This window comes from Oryctolagus cuniculus, chromosome 13, assembly GCF_051225735.1.
Source record: "Oryctolagus cuniculus isolate XC-2025 breed Fujian yellow rabbit chromosome 13, ASM5122573v1, whole genome shotgun sequence".
Lineage (NCBI taxonomy): Eukaryota > Metazoa > Chordata > Mammalia > Lagomorpha > Leporidae > Oryctolagus > Oryctolagus cuniculus.
The window spans coordinates 19240437-19247799 of record NC_142879.1 but is presented as its reverse complement, the minus strand read 5'-3'; positions in this window follow the sequence as shown (position 1 = coordinate 19247799).

Genomic DNA, 7363 nt, shown 5'->3' with positions numbered 1-7363 from the left:
CATGGTGGGCGCTGCCGGATCGCAGCAGGCAGGTGAGAGACGCTCTGGGGGGAGAGCGTCCCAGTTTCTCCCATTGCATCATGGATTGGAAGATTCATGCTGCTGGCCCCACCTCCAGTTAGGGCCACTCTGCCCAGGGCTCCGGCACGGTCCTAGCTTGCTATCACCTGGGTCCCAGATGCGCCCCGAGGATGAAGCTCAGATCCGCTTCTCTGGGACAGGCTGCCCAGCTCGGGGAGGCACCTTCTCTGCTGCACTCAGACCAGCGCCTGGTGCCGGTGAGGAAGGAAAACAGCTCAGTTATAAACTCATCCTGGCTGAGCCTCTCTGGAAACGCTGACAGCCCCTTCAAGAGCAGGCGCCAGCTCCAGCGGTGGCCGGCGCCTCCGAAACCCCCAGCTCGGAGCTAAATATAGTGGTGGGGGGGAGGAGGGCTGGGGGAGGGAAGGAGGAGGCCTGGAGGAGACTGGGGTGGGGGGGAGACGTGAAGGAGGCCGGGATGATGCGAGGGAGAGAGCAATAAAGGAAGGGAGAGGTAGAAAAGAAGCTGGAAGACACGGAGAAACTAAGAGGCCCAGACAGGGCTGCAGGGAAAGGGAGATGGAGAAGAAGGCAAAGGGGGGCAGAGGGAACCGTGGGCGGCCTTGGGTGGGCTGAGGTCCCTGGTGAGGCGCCGGGTTCCAGCTTGCTGGAGATCTGGGACCGTGGCGGCAGGAGGACCTGGTCAGGCCCCCTCTGGCCAGCGAGCTGATATCCCTGCGTTGTTTAACTGCAGCAGCAAGCAAGCAACAGAGCAGAGGCCACAGGAGTCCACAGACCCTGGCCTGCCAGCCTCCGAGTGGGGGATGGGCGGGGACTTTGCCACCACGGCTGCAGCAATGGTGGCAGGAGTGGGCTCTGCGGAGGCCCTGGGGATGGGACTGTGGGTGGGCGTGGTGAGAGGTTGCCATCTGGGAAGTTCTGTTCCCCAAATCTGCTCATTCCCCTTCAACCTGCTGCCCAGCCAAGACCCTGGAGGAGCCAGCAGGGTGGAACCAAGCCTGAGGTTCAGACCTGGCCGAGCTGAACCGGACTCAGCAGGCCCTGGGAGCAGAGGTGGGGGAGCTCCAGGAGAGGAGGCGGGGCAGAAGCCCCTGCAGAGCGGGGGGGGGGGGGGGGCGACTAGCAGGACTTGGGGACAGCCAGAGGTGTTCAGGGGAAATTCACTGCATTTTTGCTTGTTTTTTTTTTTTTTTTAATTTTTTACTTATTTGAGAGGCAGAGAGAAAGACAGATGGACAGGAAGAAGGCTCCCCTCCACTGGTTCACTCCCCAAATGCCCACCACAGCTGGGGCTGGGTGGGGCTGAAGCCAGGAACTCAATCAGTGTCTCCCAGTGGGTGGCAGGAACCCAATTACTAGAACCATCACTGGTGCCACACAGTGTCAGTTTTTTTTTTTTTTTAAATAATTACAAAATATTTATTTGAGAGAGAGGGAGAGAGAGAGGGAATCTTTTGGTCTAAAATCTAATACCACGCAAACATCACATACAACTAGATTTGCTTTCACAGTCATGACTTTGGGGCTACAGCTCCGGCTTGGGGGGCAGCAGGGAGGCTGGGCTCAAGGCCCCTGGTTTTGTGGGGTGCAGGAGGAGTTTGGGGTCCCTGCTCTGTGAGTGGCAGTGGAGGGCCAGCCCACTGAGAGCCTGGGGAAGGAAGGTGAGCAGCGGACCAAGGGTCTCTCCTCTTTCTCCTCCACTGCCCCTCCTCGCAGCATCTGAGCTGGAAACCGGGCCAGGAGAGAGGGGAAGGAAGCCACCAGGGAGAGAACTGGAGACAAATGAGCCCTGTCGCCCTGCTCCGAGGCTCCCCGGAGCGGAACCGCCCAGTATTTATGGGCTCATCTGGAGGGGGCTCTGCTGGGACACCAAGCTCCACGCCCCTCCCCCAGCCAGGGAAGGGGTGGGAGGAGTTGGGGGGCCTGGAGCTTGTGTTGTCTTAAAGGCACAGGAGACCCTGCCGGGGTGGGGATCAGTGGCTGCTGGTGTCAAGGAAAGGGGTGGAATGGAGACACTGGAGATAGGCAGGGATGGCTCAGGATCGGGAGACCAGGATGAGCGAAGGAAGGAGCCTGGGGTGGTCACTGCGCTCGGGGTCCTCAGGGACAGCTTAGCTGGGCTCTGCCAGCGCTGGCCCCATACAGAGCCAGCAGGTAGGTGGCTGAGGCTCACTCGCCCAACCGGCAAACACACTGGATTAAAGTCTGGGAGTCTGGAGCAGCGGGGCCGGGCAGGAGAGGAGGAGGGAATGAAGTGAGCCCGTGCCCAGGTCTGGGGCAGCACCGCACGGACAGCTCACCCGACCTCTGAGCAGGCTGGGGAGCGCAGAGCCAGGGGTCCGAGCCCCCGAGACCAGGGCCCAGGCACAGAAGTAGCAGTGAGAGGATTTGAATGTGGCACCGGAATGGGAAAGAAAGGAGAACAGGGGGGAAAAGCAAAGGCCAGACGGTGGCCATGTCTGGTAAGGCAGGGCCCAAGAGGCGAGGTTGGAGGGATGAGGGGTGCATAGTGGGAGAGACGGGGCCGGGGACTTGGTCTTCCAAGTGAGGGGCCAGACTGAAGGCTGGGATGCGGACAGAGATTCAGGCAGGTGGGCAAGGAGGGTGGGAGGCAGAGGGGGAGCCGCAGAGACCCAGAGCCTGACCAGGTTGGGTCCCAGACCTGGCCTGTAGGAGGGGAAGGAGAGTGTGGGTGGGAGTGGGGTGGGCAGAGAGGGCAGTGGTGCCAGCCAAGGCGAGATGGCTGCGTTTTCCCTCCCTTTCATTTCAATCGCTATCAATAATGCATTCCCGAGGAGCCGCCTTTGACAGCAATTAAAAAAGCATTTATGCTCCCAGAGAGAAATCGAAATGATTCCCTCCCACCTAGCCCTGATCTCGCGGGGCGCTGCGTGGTCCAAGGCCGGCACGCGCGAGGGAGGGGGATGGAGAAGGGCCAGGGAATATTCTCCACCCCCTCCCCGGAGGTAGAATGCGAATGTTTTATACCAGGCCCTGGGCGTGTGGGTGGCTGTGGGGAGACAGGGGTGGGGTGGGGGTAGGTATGCAGAAGCCAGGGATTTTAAATACGGCACAGTCGAAACCCATGGCGATTTCCAAACCTGGGGGAGGAGGAGAGGGAGGCTGGCTCCCCTGGAGCCTGCGGGTGGGGGTGACCCTCCTCTTCTCTCGCTGGGCGGCTGAGCTGGGGGTGGGGCGGACTTTCTCCTTTTGGTTCTGCAGACCTTCCCCGGGCAAATACTCCGTGCCAAGACCCACGATGGGGGGTGAGTGTTCCAGGGAGGAGTGAGACAGGCGCTGTCTTCCAGGAGCTTATTGTCTGGTGGGGAAGAGACACACAGAACCAGCAGATGGTGCAGGAGGCACTGGGCGGGGAATCGGGCAGCCGAGGAGGGGACGCGGGGGAGGGGGCAAGGCCGGTGCGAGAAGCTCCCGCCCAGGCCTGGGAACAGGACGTAGAAAGAATTGCTGCTCGATGCATTTGGTGTCTCCCCGAGCTGGGCTCTGCGCCGAGGCACATACTGTAACAGCCAGGCCGGGGGGAGTCCAGGGCTTAGCAGAGACATCAGCCGGCTCTTCTCCTTGCTGCCTTCTGCCTCCGGCTGGGACCACTCGTCTCAGAGCCTCTGCACTGAGCGAGTTCCCACCGAGGAGTGCATCCTGCAGTGGGCAAGGTGACGTCTGAGACAGCCATTCTCCTGGTCACCTCGGAAACCAGCCAAGTGGCATCACAGGGCACCGGCTGAGGGGACTTGAGACGCTGGGGATTATTTTTTGTCCTGGTGTGGCAGGACCCCCAGGATGCGCTGTTGAATAAAAGCTGCAAGCACAGAGCGAGGTGTGCGTGATATTCTGCGCTTTGTGTAACGGAGGCGGGGGAAAGAGTATTTGTACGGTTACTTACCTTCCACAGCATGTGAGCAGGAAGGGCACACGGGAAGCAGACAGCGCTGGCTGCTTCTGGCGAGGTGGGGACACACCGGGTGTCGTGGTGCAGCGGGTTAAGCCCATATCCCACGCTGGTGAGTCTGCTTTGAGTCCTGGCTCCTCCGCTTCCAACCCAGCTCTCTGCTGGTGCCCCTGGGAAGCAGCAGGTGATTGCCCAAGTGCTGTCGTGCCTGCTACCCACGTGGGAGAGAGCTGGCTGGAGTTCCGAGCTCCTGGCTTCGGCTTGGCCAAGCCTTGGCTGTTGCAGCCATTAAGGAATGAACTAGGGGATAGAAGATCTCCCTCTGTCTCTGTGTCTCTGTATCTGTCTCTCTCTCTGTCACTCTTTCAAATAAATAAAGTAACTCTTCAATAAAAAGAGTAGGGGTAAGATTTCTACAAGATCCTCTTTTGTAACTCAGGAGTTTGAACTATTTGAATATATGTTCAAATTCATTTGAATTTATAAAATATTTCAATTTATGCTAAAAATAAAGAAATAGGGGCCGGTGCTGTGGTGTAGCAGGTTAAGCATCCGCCTGTGATACTGGCATCCCATATGGGCGTTGGAGTCCTGGCTGCTCCACTTCCGATCCAGCTCCTTCCTAATGTGCCTGGGAAAGCAGCAGAGGACGGCCCAAGTTCTTTTGCCCCTGCACCGGCGTGGGACACCGGAAGAAGCAGCTGTTGCTTCCTGGTTACCAGTCGCTGGACAAGTTGTTTCTCCTTGTGGAGTCCCACTGGCTCATCTGTAAACAGGGAGCATTAGTCAGCTTTTCGTTACTGTAACGAACACCAGAGAGGAGCTAGGAGATCTATTTTTGCTCATGGTTTTGGAAGTTCACAGTCCAAGATCCACAATCTCATGGGTCTGGTGTCTGAAGAGGGCGGAGGCTGGCAGTGGGGACACTCACGTGAGAGCCAGGACGCAGAGACCCAGGGGGCTTGCTTGTCACCTGCCACTCAGTGCCACCATGATTCCACCACAGGGGCTCTGACCTAGCAATAGACACCCTGAGTGCCTCCCAAGCCCTACCTCCCAACGCCATAATTAGATTAGGTTCCATGCCTGATCCATTAATGTAAGACGCTGGGGACCAAGAATCCCCAGAGTGGATGTGGATCTTTGTTCGGGGGGGGGCATCTTTGTTGGGGGGCATCCAACTATTATCCGACCCCTGACACAGAAGTTCACCTTTCTCAGGGAACTGTTAGTGAGGCAGAGGCCTGGTGACTTAGGTATGTGTTTAGCAGACGGTCTCAGAACGTGGGGGCTCCATCAGGAGCTGCCGTGCCACCAGAAGTCCCCCATGGGCAAGGACCCCCCAAGGCAGCCTCAGCTTAGCTCCTACTTTCTTGTGGGGTGCTCTCAAGTGTCCTCCAAGACCTTTGCATGCAACCCCAGGGCAAGGCTTGTGACTTGTGACAGCCACATCAGAGTGAGGGAGGCTGAGCAGGGCTGGGGAGACGTGGAGACGGACCAGGCAACCTGTTTCCAAGCTGGGAGCCCAGATCTCTCACTGCCTCTCCCCAGGCACCGGTTTCCACTTCGGCTGAGTGCAGCTCCGCCCAGGAAGACGCAGTAGTTGGTAAAAGCGCTGTGTTCCTATGGAAGCAGCAAGGCGGCATGAAGCTCGCTCTTGTCACCCTTGGCTGGTTTTGATGAGAACATTGAGGAGGCTGCTAACTGAACAGACAAGGCCTTCAGCCAGGCCCCTGCAGCCCAGCACGGCCAGCCAGGGGGTCCAAGGAGCATGGTGAGGCCGACGGGGGCTGCCCCTGCTGCTCAGGGACCCAGGGCTGGGCCGTGAACCATGATGGGGAAGGAAGGGTGAGGGGCAGCTCTGTTATCAGAGATGGGTGTCCCTCTATTGGTTCTCCTGGGAAAGTCCGAGAAAACAGAAGGCCTGGGTGGCTCCACCCTCCAGAAACGCTCAGGCAAGTGCAGAGGGCAGAGGTCATGCCCTCATGCAGGAAGCACTTGGGGAGGCACTCCTGAGAGTGGTTGTGACAGATGCCCAGGGTGGATCAGCCAGTCTCTGCCCGCCGGAAGCCTGCAGCCTGTCAGGGAAGGAAATCCACAGCACACGAGGCCGGATTTTCACGGAAGGAAATTATCCTTGTGTCAGGTGAGATGGGAGGAATGTGGCGGGGTTAGGGGTGAGTAGTCAGGGCCAGGGCGCTTCTCTGGGAAAGGCTTCCTGAGGAGGATGGAGCCTGGGACGAGTGGCTGTTCTCCATACCCCCTCTGCAGGCAGCTGTGGGGCTGCCTTGCACCCTGGGGGGGCGGGGGGGGGGAGAGAGAGAGAGAGAGAGAGAGATCTTCCATTTGCTGGTTCACTCCCCAAATGCTTGCAATAGGCAGGGTTGGGCCAAACTGGAACTTGGAACTCCCCTGGGGTCTTCCACGTGTGTGGCCGAGCATTGAGCCATCATCTGCTGCCTCCCAGGTGTACTAGTGAGAAGCTGGCAGTGGGAACAGAGCTGAGACTGGCATTTAGACCCTATAATGACAGAGTCCAGGTGATCCAAAACGCCCACCTCCAGGATTTATTTATATTTATATATTTATTTTAAAGGCAAAGAAAGAGAACTCCAGTTGGTGGTTCATTCCCCAAACACCTATGACAACCAAGGCTGGGCCAGGCCAAAGCTGGGGACTGGAGCTGGGAACTCAATCCAAGTCTTCCACGTGGGTGTCAGGGATCCACATTAGCAGGGAGCTGGAATCGGGGGCAGAGCCAGGTCTCAAACACAGACGCTGTGATATAAGATGCAGGCGTCCCTAGGCTGTGTCTTAACCTCTAGGCCGAATGCCTGGCCCTCATGCAGGGATTTTGACTGACCACCCAGCGAAGCACAGCAGAGCTGTAAGCCCCGGACAGGTGCCACAGTGAGATGGGGTGCCCAGCAGGGGAGGCCCCACCGCTGCTGAGGTCTCACAGCCTGGCCAGCTCTTGGCTCAGGATAACCTCAGCCCTGTCTGGGACGCGGGGCACCTGGGCCTAGCACACTGGGGCTGGCTGTGTTCAGTCTGTCTGCCAGGTCTCCCTGTGGATTCCTGTCGCTGCTGATCATCTGCTCAGCCGTAGGGGCAGGGGCAGGGGGCCAGCCCTGGATGAGCAGGTGCAGGGGCTGGCAGGAGGAGAGGCAGGATCCTAGGGTAGAGAGCGCCCAGGGGCTGGTCAAGCCAAGTGCAGAGCTGGGCCAGCTGCAGGAGTAGGAGCAGGAGGCAGGGAGAGCGGGCAGGATCTGCAGCGGGGCTAACGTGGGCCATTTACCCCAGCAAGGGTGTCACGCGTGCTCTCTGCTTCATTCTTGGTGTCTCACTAGTTCATCACACATTTTGGTTACATGGCCTTGAAAGGTCATTGGCTCTCTCCCCAGGTTCCAG